Source organism: Zosterops lateralis (genome assembly GCF_965231275.1).
Source record: "Zosterops lateralis genome assembly, chromosome: Z".
Lineage (NCBI taxonomy): Eukaryota > Metazoa > Chordata > Aves > Passeriformes > Zosteropidae > Zosterops > Zosterops lateralis.
The window spans coordinates 52,369,028-52,385,303 of record NC_139800.1 but is presented as its reverse complement, the minus strand read 5'-3'; the positions used below and the strand labels follow the sequence as shown (position 1 = coordinate 52,385,303).

The 16,276-nt window shown below is 42.7% G+C and overlaps 1 protein-coding gene across 4 annotated transcripts in view; it reads right to left on the bottom strand.

Moving 5' to 3' along the window:
* LPAR1 (lysophosphatidic acid receptor 1) overlaps window positions 1–15,452 on the bottom strand; it is a 70,954-nt gene extending 55,502 nt beyond the window's left edge. The window contains exons 1-2 of one of the 4 annotated variants that reach the window (XM_083884553.1): window positions 15,332–15,366; window positions 14,794–14,914 (exon numbers count right to left, since the gene is read on the bottom strand). The gene's annotated coding sequence lies outside the window, so the exon portion shown is untranslated. The other 3 variants (XM_083884551.1, XM_083884552.1, XM_083884554.1) reach the window with 3 other exon arrangements.
* Between the last annotated feature and the right edge of the window lie 824 nt (window positions 15,453–16,276).

The following is a 16,276-nucleotide window of genomic DNA, read 5'->3' as shown; positions in this document are numbered from 1 at the left end:
TCCACCAAGGGGGAGACCATTCAAGAGTTTGTAATTAAACTACACATGTTTACCTTTCTACTTTACTTGCCCTGAGGTTCAGCCCCAGAACGAACCTCCAGATGATCTTAAGTGAGTAGATTGTTCCCGAAATTACAAGCTGTTCCTTCTTTCAGGAATTGTTTTTGTCCTGGAGCTGGTTTTTTTTGTTATTTTGGGGTTCTTGGAGGGAGAAGAAAATGTCACATTTTATTAGGTGACAGAAAGCATACTTTGAAAGGACAAACCCATAGGATTTGGCATTGTAACATGAAATCATGAACACATTCACCATAAGTCATGTCAGTTGTGATACAAACTGGACTCACATCGGCAGCAGGCTAATCCACAAGGAATGCAGCAGCACATCAGGTTTCTCTGCATACTGATGAAAAGATATTTACCAAAATAAAGGAAAAAAAAAAAAAGACACACTCCTAATTTTCTATTAACATCCCAACATTTTTTTTGTTCAAACTGTGCTCTCCAAAACTGAATCATACTCCGTTTCCTTGCTCCATACAGCTGCAGATTGAGGCACTTAATCTCATTTGCAGTCAGACAAAGCTTCCACTTATTTTACACAGTCGTCCTTTTCCAGAATCCTTTCCATACTTCCCTGACCTAGGTCAGTTTGCACCATCCTGTGCAATTCTCTCACTTGCTAAACCTTCTTTCCTGATTATTTCCATATTGTATCTATTCCACACCCAAGTGCTCTCTTGGGGAGCACTTTGTTGCTGTTTTTTAAATCCAGAATGATATCTCATCCTCTCCTGAAGCCTTCTACTTCTCTGAAAAGCTGAGCTTTGTCTGAAAATTCAAAAAAAAATCTGCATGGCTTCTTCAGTTTTCCCATTTTCCTACAGTTTGCCCTTTAAAGCCAACACATCAGTTTGTCTTCCCATTACTATCCACCATCTCTAGAATTGTTTCAGTCATTATCTAGCTTCTCCTAATGACTTCCATAAGTGCTTGGTTGTTAGGAATTGCTTAGAGATGATTGTTCCTTTGCCACTCATTAAGGCTGGAGAACCTCTTCCCACTCTCTAGGGGAAAAGAGTGAGCATCTGCCTGAATGCAAGGGATGTTGGCTGGTAGATGCATGTCTCCTGGGATGTATTAGGAGCCTCTTCAACACAATGAACAGGTCAGTGTAAAATAATCTCACCAAACACACAGACACATAAAAATCGCTTTAAAACATCTCTACTAGGCACAGCACCATCTTCAAGAAACAACTTCAGCAGCAACTCTACAATGTTTTTTTTTTAACTGGTAAGTACTGAAACAGTAAGGTATCTCTGAAAGTGAATTTTTAATTGTTGCATTTCAAGTAAAAGCAACATGATGTAGGGAGACTCCAGATTAATAATTCATGCAATCATCTAATTTCAACATTATCTGACTACTTTAGACTTCCAGAATCACAAGAAAATAAAGAGGAAAAATGCAGCTAGACGCTAACTCCAGGAGAATAATGCTAATTTGTTGCTATTCACGACACACAAAGGACAAAGCAGGCAGCAGAAAGTCATACAAGGAAAGCTCTGTCTTTATTTTCTGACTCCATCTTATATACACTTTGATTCGAAGGCCAAGGATTGGCTATACAGGTTGCCACCTCATGGACCTCGTTGGTGAACACCATCAATCATGTTTCTCTTCCCAGAGGAGAAACATGTAAACACACAGAGAAGTTCTAAAAACACATATAGTTTATATCAAGCTGCCTGAGAATTTTCACTACAAAGATTCAAACATTTAAAAGCAAGAAGATTCAGGGTGACACTAATTTGCCCAGGTTTATGTAAACAAGTCACTACAATATGGCTGGTCTCTCGTGGCACAACCACAATGAAGCTGGTATCATATGACTGTATTTTCAAAATACACACTTGCATCATACTGACATCTATAGTACCAAATACTTCTAAAAGAAGTAATTTCAAAACAGTTTCTGAAACTCCTTTAAATTTGTTTATTTCTACTGACAGACATGAAATTTGAAGTAGTTAACTAAGAGGCAGAAAAGTTCAAAGTAACCATGGATAGATAGCTCATCATTTAAGTTACATTATTAACTGTTGCCAGCACTGTGTGTACATGTGCGTATAAAAGAAGCAAATATGGCGGGTGCTTTGTCCTCTTCTGTTATGGGGAAAAAAAAAAAAAAAAAAAAAAAAAAAAAAAAAAAAAAAAAAAAAAAGAGAGAGAGAAAAAGAGTGTCAGAGCAAGAAGCTGCTCATTAAAATTATTCTGAACACTGGAATGGCAAGGGTAGTGGACAGAATTTAGCTCTAAATACATTCTCATGACTATTTTGCTTACTAATCAGTATCATTAAAGAAGATAACAGTGGGCAAAGACTTTTGTATCCACTTTATTAATGACATAGCCACAGGGATAGAGCGCAACCTCAGCACTCTATATGCAGATGACACCAAGTTATTGGTGTTGTTGACATACCTAAAGGAGAGATACCACCCAAGGGGACCTGGACAAGTTTGAGAAGTGAGCCCATGGGAATTGCATGAGGTGAAACAAGACCAGGGGCAAGGTGCTGCATTTGGGTCAGGACAGTCCCAGGGAACGAACAAATCAAGAGCAGCCCTGTGAGGACAGAGGAGTGCTGGGGGATGAGAGGATGGACATGACCCAGCCATAGCACTCACAGCCTAGAAAGCCAAATGTGTCCTGGGCTGCATCCAAAGCAGTGTGGGCAGCAGGGGAGGGAGGGGATTCTGCTCCACCTGGAACCCTGCATGCAGCTCTGGGGTCCCAGCACAGAAAAGGACATGGACCTGTTAGACTGAGTCTAGAGAAGACCACCAAGATGTTTAGAGGAATGGAGCACCTCTCCTATAGGAAAAGTCTGAGGGAATTGGGATTGTTCAGCCTGGAAAAGAGAAGGCTGCAGGGTGACATAATTGCAGCCCACCAGTACCTGAACTGAGCTTTCAAGAAAGATAGAGAGGAACTTTTTACAAGAGCATGTAGAGAAAAGAGAAGGGGGAATGGATTCAAACTGAAACAGAGTAGATTTTGATTATTTATTAGGAAGAAATCCCTTACTGTGAGGGTGGTAAGACACTTGCACAGCAAAGGTGTGGATGCCCCACCCTTGGAAGTGTTTAAGGTCAGGTTGGATGGGGCTTTAAGTAACCTAGCCTAGGGAGAGTGCCCCTGGACATGGCAGGGGGCCTGGAACTGGATGACCTTTAAGGTCCTTTCTAGGCCATTTTATGATTACGGTTCTAGCAGGGTATAAATCACTGTATCAGAAAACAGGAAGCTTTTCTCCAACTATCACTCCTCAGCAGAAAAAGCAACAAGAACTTAATCTTATCAACAACTTAGAAAAAAATTTAGTATTTGTTTCCAAGAAAAAAATAACAAAGTGAATTGTAATCCAAGACTTCCATGGATAGCAACAAAGACTCCATTTGTAAACTCCACCTTTTCTTTTAAGCTCAGAAAAACAGTAATAGGCTGGCACTCTTCTGAAACAAGTCTGTATTTAAACATTAAGGCGATATCCTTTTGCTAGATTAAAAAAAACATCTGGATGATAACAAAATGTCACAATTCTCTAAGCAGCCTTGAGGGGGGCCAGCCTTAAAACAAATACTTCCTTTTTACCCCACATCCACAAAACAGATGTTCAATCTTCAGGCAGAATAAACCACCACAAAATACAATAATCTGGAAATGCTGAAGCCAAGGAAGTTCACAATCAAGCAAGCCAAACCCCAAATCCCAAACTACACAGGCACCACCTCAATATAGATCTACATGAACCATGACCAGTGATACACAAACAGGAGTTTAATTTGGTTTATCTGAAATAGAAATTTGCCACCTATTCTCCCCACTCCTGAAAATACATTAAAGACTTAAATACATTAAAGAAGTCAACAGATTAATGTGGTTCAGACCACCAATGCAGACATAGGAACTATTTATCAACCCCTCAAACCAGAAATAAGTCATGCTCCTTCAGAAGTATTTATGCAACATCTGCATTGGTTCAACTGACTGTTCTCCAGATACTTTCTGCAGTGCTGTATTTTGCGAAGTTATCCTGAAAGAAGTTTGAAAGACCTTAAAATTAACAATAAGAAAGAATTATCTTAATGACAGGATTTAAATTCCCTATTCTCATGTCACTGCTCTTTCCCAAGGCCACAAACTTATCTGATGGACAGCAGTGACCCAGAACTAAGATCTTACCTCTGATCTTCTCAAAATAGAGGGGGAGTAAACCCAGAAGCTCAAGACAAAAAAAATCCTGATGTTGACAAATGAAAGGTAATTACTTCTTGTCCATCATGAAAGTATCCGGTGTGCTCAGAACAATACACCCAGAATCTGTGAACCCCTGCTGTAAAATTGGGGCTGGTTACTATTTTCTTGGCAGAAGTCGACAGGGCTTCCTAGTCCTCACAGTCTGCTTTGTGCTCCCTGCTCTCTACAGTATGCTAACTCAAATGCTTGGACTTTTTGTGGAACAGTTTTTATGGATGATCAAGAAGTAACACACTCCTCAAAATACCCTGGGAACAGTAGCAGCATTTGTCAGGGATGTTTGGTAGAGAACTGCATCAGAGTACTGGGTTTTGGGCTCGGGTAGCTTATGCTGATCATTCTATGAACTCAATATTTATAAATGCAAAGCACTACTGAAATATGCCCTGAAAGGAGAGATACGAAGAAAACACCAGGACTTCATCACCTTTCCCTTCGACCCTTCCCCTTTCAATCATCAAGTTGAACGCAACTTAGGTTGCTGCCTATCTGAACAAGCAGGTAAATACAGAGGATTAGCTCCCAGCTTGACTAATGCATTTTAAGAATTGACTTGGATTAACTCTGAGTTGTGTTTAGCAGACAGGCTCTTGGTGCACACAAGAGGTCATATGAATTAAGTAGGCTGTTGTAAATCCACACCATACTTCAGTGATTATTCAGCTTCTTTGACTAGGTCCTCAATATATATAATGCCCAACAGAAACAGCAAATATTTCCATCAGAATATTTCAGAGATGCCACAAATTCAAGTGAAAACAGAAATCCAGGGGGCAGGATGGAGTTGATGTAAAAACACAACAAAACCAAAACACTGTAGCTTTTAACACATATGATGACAGAAAGGTTAGTGTCCAAGTACTGTCTAGTCTGTCTCACCATTTTTAGATAACATCTTATTTTTTTTTTTTTACCTCTTTTAAAGAGTAAGAAAGGCAAAAAACCCCCAACCCTATTGGATAAAAGTACAACTGAGTATCAATGGATTATTCTTAAAGAAAAAAGAAAATGAAAACTAACTAGTAGTTTGCCCCAAGCTCTTCCATTGGAACTTGGTGCACATTAGCATGGGTACAAACTTTAAACACATACGCACTTCAAAGCCTCCTTCAGACAGTTTTGTAACAAAAGCATAAGCCATAAAGCATTACTTGGGAACCACTAAGACTTCTTTTGTAACCGCACAAATAAACCAAGAAGTTCAAGGGATCCAGGCCACAAAAGGAGAATGTACTGAAATCCACCCACAAACAGATCTTTTAGGCATCCCACAATTGCACACACTAGCTGTGTCCATGGCTGAAGCTTGAGGCCCATGCACAGCTACTCTCATCCCTGACACAGCCCACTTAAGCATGCTGTGTCTAATTTTCAGCCTCCTGCTACTGAGCAGCCTCTCTTAGGTCAGCCAACCTTATGGTCCCCCTCTACCCCACTCTCAGGAGATTGCACCTGGAGTACTGCATCCAGCTCTGGATCTCTGAACAGAAAAAAGAGCAAGTGCAGAGAGGGCCATAGAAATGATCAGAGGGCTGAAGTACTCTTCTTATGCAGACAGCCTGAGAGTAGGACTGCTCAGCCTGGAGAAGTCAAGGTTCTGGGAAGACCTTATAGCACCTTCCAGTACCTAAAGAAGACTTACAAAAAGCTGGAAAGGGACAAGGGTATGTAACAACGGGGGTATCTGACCTAGAAAGAGGGTATATATTGATTAATATCAGGAATAAATAATTTACTGGGAGAGTAATGAGACACTGGAATAGGTCTCAGAGAAGCTGTGGATACCTCAATCCCTGGGACTGTTTGAGGTTATGCTGCACAGTGCTTTGAGCAACCTGGCAGTGGAAAGGTCCCTGTCTGAGGCAGGGGCTTAGGAGCCAGCTGATCCTTAAGGTCTCTTCCAACCCAAACCATTCTATAGTTCTATACAAAAATGCACTATGGCATGCTGGCAGAACTGACAGTGTTCTGGAGAAACCTAAGACCTATTACGTGGTCAGCTGCTGCCTTCAATCTTGCAGCAGCATTCTTCCAAGGATACTCCACTTAACCCAACGAGCAACACTGCCAGGCAAGAAGGAAGAGTAAATCACCATGGCTTACCAAATCCTCAAAGTTTCCCACTACAGCAAAACCGGCACCCCCCTCTAGTGGAGACACAGCTTATTCAAGCAGGAGATGACAACTTTCAGGGTCTTGAGAGGAAAGGCAGTTAAACCACAAGAGGAATAGTCAGAGGTATATACAGAGCACAGAATGACTACTGGCCCAATTGCAGGTGGCAGATGCATGGGAAGTGCACATTTGGGTTTCCTACCGACCAAGAAATGTCACCACATCTTGGGAGCTCCAAGAAAAGTCAGTATTTTCTCTCTCTCCTTTCTCACATGAAGCACAAAAGAGCAGGGTGTGGCCTCTTTGCCAAAGCCGTTTCTGCACTTTTGTGCCACTCTTCTGAGGGAAAAAGTAACTGTTTTCACAGAAAAAAATATAGCAAAGATCCCCTCACAGTGTATTCATAGCATATTAGGAACAATTTAGAAAGAAGAACTGAAAAAGCTGTAAACAAGTCTCTCAAAGAGAAATTTGTCACAAAGATCTGGGCAACTGATTTCAAGAAACTTTGTGGAAGAGATATTGGGGATGGAAATATGCAGGATCATGGTGTAAGCGTTTGCCTAGGCATATTATTTTTAAAGCATTTATGTTTTCTACAATCATGTAATTCCCTTCTGTCATCAGACTGTCATCAGCTTACACATCTCCTCCTGAATCTTCTCCTCTAGGCTGAACCTCCTAGGATGATCTTGCATGTGAAAGTTAAGCAATCCAAGGCAAGAAACAGAAATACACTGTACTTCTTGGAGAAGCAAGTACTAAGCTATGCTATTCCTATCAACTGTTTGCAAAATTGAATAATTCCAGATAACTATTTTTAGTCTATTCACTGAATACCAAGATTGTTGTGATTATAATAATACTCTGAAGTCTCAGTCAGCTTCCAGCCCCACTAGCATGGGCTTTTGAAATAGGACAGTGTAACTACTGTAAACAAGAAGCTAAAAGACTAGGGGAGCAAATACTAATTCAGAAAAGTCTTCTTTTGTTTGCAAGACTTCTGTACAGGGAAATACACTGCTCTGAGGTAAAGTCTTCAGTAGTTCCATCAAAAGCTTTAGGAGGAGCAAAACAATCCTCATATGTTGCTAGTCCCCTTGAGACAGCTCTCAAAGCTCTGTGCAGAAACTGTGCCCAGGGCAGCTCAAAGATACCTGGCACATTTCCACAGAATTGCTCTCCATGTATGACGCATTCTGGGTGGGACAGCAAGTAAAACAACAGATAGAAAGACCAGTAAACTTGAGACATTTATAATGGTATCTTTCAAGTACAAGTCACATCCAAGATGATGCTCCTTGAATGCCGGATACCTATCCACACATCCATTTCCCTGAAGTTGTTTGTCCCACTGCAGCATCTCAGGAAAATAACTGGTGAATTCCATTTCCTTGACAAGGGGAATGAAGGGGCAGTGACCTACTGATGCACTGGACTTGTATCTGCGGGAATGTAGCAACATATAGGGAGACACGTGGATAAAAAACAGCTGAAAATCCCAATGAATTCTTCACTGAAAGCCCAGGCTTTGCTCCTGAACCAAATCTAATGCTTACATGGATGGTTAACATATGCTCAAACATCACTCCTAGTACATTCCAGTGTTACTGTGGCATATAGGACAACAGGCTCTTACTAGTTGGTTCATCCTGATAAGACAGGAATGCCTAGAGACATTTTCAGATGGATGCAGAGAACGTTCAAGTTATTCTCCTATACTGATAATTGGCCAATACAACGTACAACACCCTAGCAGGGCTGTGTACACATCTGCAAAGACACCTGCCAAGTGCAATAATCAGTGACGCAACACAGTATTAATACAGACCTTATTGTGCTTTACTCTCCTTTGGGATGGACAAGCTTATCATCAATCTGAAGGTATGCTTCTCTATGTAATATTCCCTTACCAATTTCCTGAATGCTTTTTTACTTCAATAATTAGTTTTATGTATTCAAAGTTAGCATGCAGCTACAGAAATGTGCTACAAGTTTATTCCTATAAGCACAACCTTGGGCAAGATAGCCAAATTTCTCCTTTACATCCTACATTACAGCTTCACTACCACATGAAACTCTTCCCACTGCAACTCATAAGAGGACTGTACATCTCTTGTAAAACTACTGATCCAGTCTCTACAGTCACTGAAAACACACCTGTCACAATAGGCATTGAAACAACAACTCAATTATGCACAAAAGTGCATAATTTACTTTTATTAGCTGGAGTATCAATGAAAGAGCCCAGAAGTGTCCAGATAGAACATCAAGCACACATACAAGCTGCCACATTTGGTTACAAGTAATTGCGAATATGGTTAGTAACACAACCATGAAACCTTGAAAGCTCTCAGACCCAAGAAGCGACACCACTGTTGCAGTAAGAGATTGTTAAAAAACACAGTAACCACAAGAAAATAGATCTCACCAAGAGAGTCAGTGAGCACCTAATGCATGCACACAAACCAAAAAAATACTGACCACAATAATGACCACCCAGTGCAAGGCAACATCCAGGGCCAAGGTGACCTTCTCCTGACACTGCCACTGGGTTGAGGTACTAACCTGCAATTCTCCACGCAGGTCTCCTGCCATCCGCCATCCAACTCGTAGCATCTGGTGCCACTCTGACAATTTGCTTCTCCCTGATCCAAAGCAGCAGGAGGGTAGGGAGGCTCACCACCCACTGGGTTTCTGTGCTATGAGCTGAAGGGATAGTGACTGCTGCACTGCTAGCATCCCCAGAGCCTTCCACCCCTCCTTGACTCCTTCCACCTACCTCACTTGATGCCAGCAAAGCTGATCCAGAATTGAGCAGCAAACAAACTTGAGCTTTCTTCTGCACTAACACCCTGGCTGTGGACACCCACATCCTGTCTCAGGAAGGCATGCTGCCCTTCACACATTGCAGCTATGCAATGCCACCAGCACCAGCCCAAGGCTTCAGAACATTGTCCAGCAGATCTGACAACCATAAGGAGTCAAAAACAGATTGCACTATCAAAGACTAAACAATGGGTGAAACCTAGAGGCTATAGATCCTTTATCAATACTCCTTCATGGCAGACGAAACAACACTTGCCACACTTGAAAGCTATGTAGATACGAAAGCTTGAGAGCTTATTAGTCTTTCTCCATTCCTACAAAACCCTAACCTGATGTATAACCACCTTAAAAACAGGTGGGACCTGTACAGCATCTCTTGACTGCTTGGATTCCAGTAAGTCTTTGCTAGATTTCACATCCAGCTCACTGCTATTAAATAATCACCCACTTACTGAAAGAAGATACAAATTTCTCTATGCTGTAAACATTCAATACTCATCCAACATTTATTGCTGTAGCTAACTTCTTCTTAATAAAAAATGGGTACTACTATAGCTATACTTTTCCACCCGGGGTGAAAACAATCATCCTGGCAAAAAAACTTCTAAGAAAAACTTCTGCTCCCATAAATAAAGTACCAGCACTATTTCATATCTGCCACACACATCCTAAAAAGATGGGGAGGAGGGAGGGAAAGGGGCTTGCAATGAAAAACAGTACGCATTTCCTTTGCCAGATTTTTACCACTCTTAAAATCTCCAGCATTCTGCACAGAAAGATATTGCCTTTGATGTCAATCCAATGCTTTCAGGCTTGCTCCTGCAAGCACTGCAATATGCAATACATTTTCTAGCTGGCAAAGAAATGGATGTACTGCAAAAAGTGCCTGTGAAATCCATCCTACTCCAAAGGCCACTGTGGCATGTAAATTCCTACAGAAAAGCCAGAACAGTTTGTAATATGGCAACGTGAGGCCTACAGCAAACTGAGGATTATCATATATGACTATCAAACTCAGAGACTTTTTTTCAGCATTTTCAAAAATCTACTTCAGGAAGTGTTTGCCTCTTAGTCACAGTCAGAAGTATAATCAGAAAGATAACATAGGACTCTTGTATCACCTTTGTATTTTTAAAAAGAAAATGAGAGGACCTCCAAAATTTATCTAAAGTATATCACAGGGAAGCAAAAAAAAAAACAACCCCAAAACCCCAACAAAATTCCAATGCCTGTCAAGTTAAAGATATCTCAGACAAAGATAATTCAGATGGCCCAAAAGTCTACATATGGTTCTCAGCAATACAGTATCTGTACTCCCAAAACACGTTTCCTTCTAAAAGAGACCCAGCCTCCTCACTTTTGCAACTGAAGGCATTTCTTGTGCTTCTGATCCACATGGCCTACCATCATTTCAGCAGCAGAACACATTGCAGTGTGTGAGTGGGAAACAGCAAGGCACAACACTGCTCCTGTTTCCCCAGCACAGCCAGCGGCCAGGCCATTATCCATCACAAAGTCCACCGGCACAAATCTTCAAGGCACTTGAAAAGCAAAACACCCTGCACACACCCCAGGCCAGAGCCCTGTCCAGGCTATTTATCCTGGGAGTGGTTTGAGGAGGAGGGATGTGGTTCTCCCTCTCGGGCTGTGCTGCTGGCAGGGGCAGGCATGCCTTACCCAGACTCCTTGAACCACAGCAGCCCTGAAAGTCTGTGACTGGTTTTGCCTGCCAGAAGCAAAGGGGGAAGACTCACTTTCTTTTAAAGAAGAAATACTTCATAACTTCTTGAGTAAATGCACCAGTGCTCTCCTCTTTATGTGCACTAACCTAACTGCCTACAGTATCTGGATCAAGAAGGAGCCAGACCCAGTTGGAAATAGTTAAAGGACTGAAAAAGCATGATCAACAAAATTATTCCAGGATGTGCCTATCAGGTAATTCTGGACACTTCACATTAATCCAGGAAAAGGTATTGCTCCTCTGCAGAGAAATACAATGCCTTAGCCACCTCAAAGTTCTTTGTCAAGAGTGTGTAAGAGAAATGCCATGGTCACGGAGTTGCCATGTGAGATGCGGACACACATATACTGTCTTCTAAACCAGCACTAGTACACAGGCTCTTTTCTTTTCTGGTGCTCAATGTTGCACAAATAAAAACAGTACTTTTAACAGTCAGACACCAGTAATTTAAAAATGGAAATTGATCCTAGAGTGCAACCTTCAGTCAAACAATTACCAAGATTTTGCAAGCCAGGTGTATTGGTAATCAGCTTGGGAGTATGGAAAGAGTGTCAGGCAGTCAAGAAACACCACTGAAGGAGAGAAGGACAGGCACTTCTCAGAATTCTCCCCTACTATCAACAAAAACCAAACCCCAACACCAGACATTCAGATGTTCACGGTCATATGCAAGAAGTGCAAGAATGCACAGGCAATGCTTCTACATGTTTTAAAGAAACTAAGCTTGAAATATAAATTAAGAAAACCAAAATTCAAGTTCCCTTACATGTAAGTAGAAAAGCAGCTCTCATTTCCTTGACAGAACTTTCTCCTGCCTTGGGAATAATTTTGTATTTCTGTCAAAGCAACACATCAGCCTTGCACCTGATCCAAAGTCATTCAGTGCCAATACAGATTTTGCCACTGATATCTATGGGCCACAGATGAAAGCCTTCAGTTTTTGCTTTAGCTATGAAGAAAAACACATGGAGGAAAACAAGTGTGTAAACTCAGCCCTAATGCAGCACTGCTGAGGCTGCCACATCTCTACAGTATCATCTTGTGACACCTGGAAAAGTCAGAAATACATCAGATGCTATATAACCACTGCCACTTGAAGCCACTACTGCCTCAAGTACCTCATGATGAAGCATTTCTGCAGATCAGCATTCTCCCTTCAAAACTCCTAAGGCAACAAATGAGGACCATACCTAATTTGAAAGTAATCTTAAAGAAAAAGACATGGGAAGATAGAAAAAGGAAAGACACACTTTACTTTCTCAAAAGTTGGTTTTCTTTTCATGCTATGGAACTGATAGAAAAAAAATAATACAGCCCATTGTGAAAGATGAAGCAGTGAAATGCACAACATATAAAGAACAAATCCACTAACTAAAGATGCAGGAGGGCTCAAATATTGATTGCTCTATGCTTCTTTCAGTTAAACAGTTGTATGCACCTTTCCCCTGGCATGTGTGTAGCAGCTGCTCTTCAAATAGCCCATTTACGAATTTAAGCTGACTTTAAGTATCCTTTAAATCACATGCACTTATCTTTCTGGAAGGGAGGAAATTGCACTTACGTGGCAAATTCTAATTTTGTGAGGGAAACAGTAGTGAAAAAGGCAACTGCCACACAGTACCTGTTCCCACTCTCAAATTCTTCCACATATCCTTGAGCATCACCAAGACCATAAGTGATGGCCTGTGAAGAGTTCCCCACTCAGCCCTGATAGCCAAAGCACGGCACTAAATTTTCTTCTGCGTCCATTTGATTAAAAAAGGCAGATACACAGCAATAGTGCTCAGTAAGTGCTGGCAGGTCACCACCTAGAGGTGCTCAAAGCCAGCTCTTCTGACATCTGGAGAAGGCAGCTCACCTCTGAGAGGGCACAAACTGCTGGGTACTCATAGGGAAGATGGTGGTGGTCTCCCAAAGGAATAAACTGCTCAGAAGAATTACTTGCCTTTTGATTTAAACCTCTAAATATGAGACAAAGCAAGCTTAGTATGGAGAGGCCACTGAGAAACAGCTAACTATCCATTAAGAGGCTCATCACAGCGATAGCATTTTGCTCTGCTTTGTACTTTCAAAAGGATTCACTTTGATTTCTTCAACAACCTCTCCTGGATTCCCCAAAGAGTTTAACTGAGTGACACTATAAGACCAAGTTAAAGACAGATTTTTATTTTTCCCCATTTTTAAGCAGAGAAGGAATAACATTTTAGTCAAAATCTTCCAGATCTACTGATGAAACCCACATGACCATGAAGTATTTTTGCTCACAGTGGTAAGATGGTCAGTTACTCACATGTGGACTTCACATATTAAAGCTGGCTACACATTGTAGCATCACTTTAATTTTGCATTTTCCATGTGTTTTGTTTCAAAAGCCATTTAACCTTTCGACCTTCAATATTTGTTTTGAAGAGCAGAGGAAGAGAAAGCAGACACCAGCCAATGTTTTCCTCTCTTCAACCAGCACTGCTACTGCTAAGTTCTTACAACAAGGTTTATAGCAGACAATGGTCTGACTACTGCAATCTGTAATAGGGAGTGATAAAGACAACACCACACTGATCATGTAGCAAGCAGTGCTTCTCAGTATTCCTAAGTAACATTTCCTTGGTTATTTGCCGTACGAAAAGAAAAACAACCATTGTTCATGTACAACTGCACAGGATGAGAAAGTGCCAATCTATTCTGAAGCAAAAAAGCATTTAATCTTGTGTGGTTAATATTTAATAAAAAACAACAGTAAAACACAGACCTATCAAGTTGCTTTGTAAGTCTGAGCACATATCAGTTAAGGAAAAACATGTGGCACGCCTATAGCCAGTAATAGCAAGCTGCAGGGCAGAGCTTCACTTACGCCTGTGCACACAGAGTATTGCTTCAGTCCACTGCTGAAATTGCCAGAAATATTATTTTAGTACTGAAGTATGGCCCATCCTCACGCAAGAGTAACACACAGCCCTGGCCGCCAAATTGAAACATGACTCCCTGACCTGAGAGTGATTCATTTTAGACCAAACGGTACAACACACCAAACCTGACCTAGCATGCAAAAACTTTCTTTGAAAAGATAAGAGTTGCAGCAGTTCTCAGCAGTAAAAGGATTGCAGCTAACCCAATTCCCGCACACTTTGAGAGCACAAGTTGCCTACAGGGTCTCCCCCAAGTTATTTTGCCTTGAAACTTAAACAAACAAACAACCTCCCCCTCAAAAAAACCATCAAAAACCCCCCATCAAAACCACAAAAACCCAACGAAACAAACAAACAAAAAAAGCCCAAACAAGCAAAAAACTACAATTTCAAAAAAGGACACACACAGAGAAAACCAACCCAAACCTGGAGCAAAGAAGGATGGGAAAAAAAAAAAAAAAAAAAAAAAAAAAAAAAAAAAAAAAAAAAAAAAAAAAAAAAAAAAGGGGGGGATTTAGGGATTTAGTCAGCTTCTAACTATTCACAGACAACTGGATAATCATGAAGGTGTGAGCTTGTTTCACAGAGAAAATCAGATTCAGACATTCCAACCTTTTTGTGATAATGAAAACTTCTCGCATATTTCCATAGGAAGCAGTTTTTTGGGATGGTGCCCACTGCGGAGCTATTTAAAAAAGAACATAGGAAGAGAAGTGAGAGGAAGAAACTTGGTCTCTCTGGTTCCACCTCTCTCTTCTCACTTCAGTTTGCTAACGGCTTTTGTCCTCTAGCTTCCCTCCTGTTCCCAGCGCTCCCGGTCTTTCTTTAATAAATCACACCCTTATGCTTGTCATTCATCTTCTCCCTGTCCTTTACCTTTGCCAACACCACGGACACTGCTCCCACTGGACCTGAGCAGGCTCTTCGTCCCAAGGACTGAGAAAGTCAGGAGACAGAGGTGGCAACCATTTTTTTTATCTAGGACTTTTTCCACTGCCTTAATTTGGTATAAATAAATCCAAAGAGATTTCGGGAAGGACGGGGTGAGGAAAAAAAAAAAAAAAAAAAAAAAAAAAAGAAAAAGAAAAAAAAAAAAAGAAGAAGAGGGCAGACCGTAAGTCAGTCCCGCTCGTGTTCCTTAATCAAACAAGTGCCCATCACTTATTCCAGGCCAGTCCTGGACACGTTAGTCCAGCAGGAACAGCAGCCTGACCCGACGCCTCGAACCCACTGCAGCCCATCCCGAAGGCGCCCTCGGCCGGAGAGGCCCCGCCAAGGCGCGCCCCGCACTCCACCGCGGCCGCGGGACCCGGACCAGTTCGGAAACACCAGAGAAAAAGCCAAAGAGAGGAGGAGGAGGAGGAGGAGAAGGGCGCCGTGGGCACGGAGCCCTTGGGGAATGGGGAGCGGGCACCTTTTCGCGGGCGAGAACGGAGGGACCCCCCGGCCCGCTCCGCCCCCCGGCCCGGCGCTGCGCTTACCTGCGGGGGCTGCGCGGGCGCGGCTGAGGGAGCGCGGCGCCGCCGCCTCCGGCGCGCACAGAGGGAGGGAGGGAGGGAGCGAGGGAGGGAGGAGGGGAGAGAAGGAAGGAGGGAAGGAGGGAGGGAGGAATGAGGGGTGGGACGGGGAGGGACGGAGCAGAGCGGCCTGAAGCGGAGCGGGACGCGGCGGGGAGTGACGGGCCGGGCCGGGCCGAGCTGGGCCGGGCTCCCTCCGCCCCCGCGCCCCCTCCGGGCGGGCCCAGGTGTGCCCGCCCGCCCCATGCCCGCTCCAGGGCCCGGCCCCTCAGCCAGCCCGGGGCCGCCGCCGAGGGCCGGGAAAGGCCGGGGGGGGGGGGTGCGGGAGCGTGCCGTGGTGTGCAGGTGTTCCTGGAGCAGCCACAGTTCTCGTCCCGTGAAACTTTGGAATCTCTCTCCGATGTCGGAAGAGCCGTTTGGGACCCGCAGTCACAGGAATAGTCAGTTTGCAAGTTCACCGAGCGCTCATCCTTGGAAAGGGTCGCACAGTTGTTCTCCAGATTAGAAGAATTATTTTATTATACAAAACCAGGTTCAAATTACTTCTTCCCCACCCTCTGCCCTCCATAAGATTTTACTGTGAAATAGTCTGATTTAATTGGATTGCTGGAGCATCTAGAGGCCGCTTTTGCATGTACACGCATCAAGTGAAAAGACATATGTTGGACACAACACTTAAGAGTTCGATGGCTGAAATGGCTAAACATTTTTAACCCCTGCAGTGAGATTTCTGGGGAGGTTTCCTACAGTTACACAAGCCATCAGTGCCTCCAGCAGCACTATTATGAAGCATCAAGCAGACTTAAAGCACTCATATTTCTCAAGGAACCAGAAAGCATTAG